Raw genomic sequence first — 3,748 nt, 5'->3', positions numbered from 1 at the left:
TAGCATGGCTGTAACCCAGCTGTGACAACACATACAGTTGCTCCCTGGCCGGCAGGCTGCTCATATGTCAACATCAGACCTTCGGCTAGACAAGACCGGTCCATCTGCTGCAGGCATGTGGCTCATTAGCTCTCTACTAGACCACCAAAATGGCCATTGTTTGGTTCAGCGTGGGAATCTGAAATATCATAGCCAGTCGTGATCACGCTCTCCGCAGCCAAGACCTTTAAACAAGTCAACATTCACAAAGCTGCAGGGCCAGACAGATTACCAGGATGTGTACTCTGAGCATGCGCGGACCAACTGGCAAGTGACTTCACTGACATTTTCAACCTCTCCCTGTCCGAGTCTGTAATACCAACATGTTTCAAGCAGACCACCATAGTCCCTGTGCCCAAGAACACTAAGGTAACCTGCCTAAATGACTACTGACCTGTAGCACTCACGTCTGTAGCCATGAAATGCATTGAAATTCTGGTCATGGCTCACATCAACACCATTATCCGAGAAACCCTAGACCCACTCAATTTGCATACCGCTCCAACAGATTCACAGATGATGCAATCTCTATTACACTCCACACTGCCCTTTCCCACCTGGACAAAAGGAACACCTATGTGAGAATGCTATTCATTGACTACAGCTCAGCATTCAACACCATAGTACCCTCAAAGCTGAGGACCCTGGGACTAAACACCTTCCTCTGCAACTGGATCCTGGACTTCCTGACGGGCCGCCCCCAGGTGGTAAGGATAGGCAACAACATATCTACCACGCTGATCCTCAACACAGGAGCTCCCCAGGGGTGCGTGCTCAGTCCCCTCCTGTTCTCCCTGTTCACTCATGACTGCACGGCCAGGCATGACTCCAACACCGTCATTAAGTTTGCTGATTACACAACTGTGGTAGGCCTGCTCACCGACAATGATGAGACAGCCTATAGGGAGGAGGTCAGAGACCTGACCATGTGGTGCAATGACAACAACCTCTCCCTCAACATGATCAAGACAAAGGAGATGATTGTGGACTACAGGAAAAGGAGGACCGAGCACTCCCCCCATTCTCATCGACGGTGCTGTAGTGGAATATGTTGAGCGCTTCAAGTTCCTTGGTGTCCACATCACCAACAAACATGGTCCAAGCACACTAAGACAGTCATGAAGAGGGCACGACAAAACCTTTTCCCCCTCAGGAGAATGAAAAGATTTGGCATGGGTCCTCAGATTCTCAAAAGATTTTACAGCTGCACCATCGAGAGCATCCTGACTGGTTGCATCCCTGCCTGGTATGGAAACTGCTTGGCCCCCTGACCGCAAGACACTACAGAGGGTAGTGCGTATGGCCCAGTTCATCACCGGGGCCAAGCTTCCTGCCATCCAGGACCTCTATGCCAGGCGGTGTCAGAGAAAGGCCCTAACAATTGTCAGACTCCAGCCACCCTAGTCATAGTCCAGCTGTACCGGAGCGCCAAGTCTAGGTCCAAGAGGCTTCTAAACGGCTTCTACCCCCAAGTCATAAGACTCCTGAACACCTAATCAAATGGCTACCCAGACTATTTGCATTGCCCCCCTTCTTCTACGTTGCTGCTACTCTGTTATTATCTACGCATAGTCACTATAATAACTCTACTTAAATGTACATATTTCCTCATACCTCGACACCGGTGCCCCCCGCACATTGACTCTGTACCGGTACCCCCTGTATATAGGGGGGTAGCCTAGTGGTTAGAGTGTTGGACTAGTAACCGGAAGGTTGCAAGTTCAAACCCCCAAGCTGACAAGGTACAAATCTGTTGTTCTGCCCCTGAACAGGCAGTTAACCCACTGTTCCTAGGCCGTCATTTGAAAATAAGAATTTGTTCTTAACTGACTTGCCTAGTTAAATAAAGGTAAAATAAATATTGCCCTGCTATTGTTATTCTTCTCTTAATTTTTTTTTTTTTTTAGGTATTTTCATAAAATTGCATTGTTGGTTAAGGGTTTGTAAGTAAGCGTTTCATGGTAAGGTCTACTACACCTGTTGTATTCAATTCAAGTGACAAAACATTTTTTATTTGGTTTTGGTGCAATGTACAGTACATTCGGAAAGTATTTAGACCCCTTTACTTTTTTCACGTTACAGACTTATTCTAAAATGGATTAAATAAAACTTTTCCTCATCCATCTACACACAGTAATTGGGGGAGAAGGGCCTTGGTCAGGGAGGTGACCAAGAACCTGATGGTCACTCTGACAGAGCTCCAGAGTTCCTCTCTGGAGATGGTAGAACCTTCCAGAAGGACAATCATCTCTGCAGCAATCAACCAATCAGGCCTTATTAATGGTAGAGTCGCCAGAGGGAAGCCACTCCTCAGTAAAAGGCACAACAGCCTGCTTGGAGTTTGCCAAAAGGCACCTAAAGGACCTCAGGCTTGGGCGAAGGTTCACCTTCCAATACAGCCAAGACAACGCCGGAGTGGCTTCGGAAACAAATCTCAATGTCCTTGAGTAGGCCAGCCAGAGCCCAGACTTGTACCCGATCGAACATCTCTGGAGAGAACTGAAAATCCCCATCCAACCTGACAGCGCTTGAGAGAATCTGCGGACAAGAATGGGGAAAAACTCCCCAAATCCAGGTGTGCCAAGCTTGAACTGAGTAAAGGGTCTGAATACTTATGTAAATGTTTATATAAATTTGCAAAAATGTTTTAACCTTTTTTGCTTTATCATTATGGGGTATTGTGATGTCATTATGGGGTATTGTGTGTAGATTGATGAGGGGGGAAGACGATTTAATCAATTTTAGAATAAGGCTGTAACGTAAGAAAATGTTAAGTCAAGGGGTCTAAATGCTTTCAGAATGCACTGTGTATATACTGTAATAGGCTACACATGGTTAACATGTAGTGTGACACACACTGATCCTCTCTTTATACTCTACATAAGTAGAAGTATTTTGGTTGTGAACGTCCTCAGAGAGCCTTTGGGAGCAGGGACTGCTGCCATAATATCCATCTCCCAGAGGTCTGTTATAGGCCCGACCCCCATTTCCTCCTCAGAGCAGACATCACACAGGAGCATTTTGTCCCACAGCCTTGAGCCATCAGCTTTGACATCCAAGGGTTAAAGATCTGAAATGATTGGGAAAGAACACGAGTCATCTGGGCCAGAGTGGCGTAGGAGGATAATTTATTCTCCTCTGTGACGGGGCTGTGGGAACACAAACATGTCATCAGACTGGCAGCCCACAGTTTGCAGGGAGGTTGAGTGTGTCCTGTCATGTCCATGTCCATGTCCTTGCTGTCCCCAGTCCACCTGGCCATGCTGCTGCTCCAGTTTCAACTTCCACCTGACTGTTCTGCCTTATTATTATTCGACCATGCTGGTCATTTATGAACATTTGAACATCTTGGCCATGTTCTGTTATAATCTCCACCCGGCACAGCCAGAAGAGGACTGGCCACCCCACATAGCCTGGTTCCGCTCTAGGTTTCTTCCTAGGTTTTGGCCTTTCTAGGGAGTTTTTCCTAGCCACCGTGCTTCTACACCTGCATTGCTTGCTGTTTGGGGTTTTAGGCTGGGTTTCTGTACAGCACTTTGAGATATCAGCTGATGTACGAAGGGCTATATAAATAAATTTGATTTGATTTGATTTGTTATTAGTTAGTCATCATTACTTCATTTAGCTGGTGTCAACATGACTTTGTTATGTGTATGTATACTGTGTGTGTTGTGCCATATGAACGGTGTTTGCCTATGCTTTCTCCCAG

This window comes from Oncorhynchus tshawytscha, unplaced genomic scaffold, assembly GCF_018296145.1.
Source record: "Oncorhynchus tshawytscha isolate Ot180627B unplaced genomic scaffold, Otsh_v2.0 Un_contig_2559_pilon_pilon, whole genome shotgun sequence".
Lineage (NCBI taxonomy): Eukaryota > Metazoa > Chordata > Actinopteri > Salmoniformes > Salmonidae > Oncorhynchus > Oncorhynchus tshawytscha.
The sequence above is the reverse complement of the archived record's forward strand: the minus strand, read 5'-3'. Positions refer to the sequence as shown.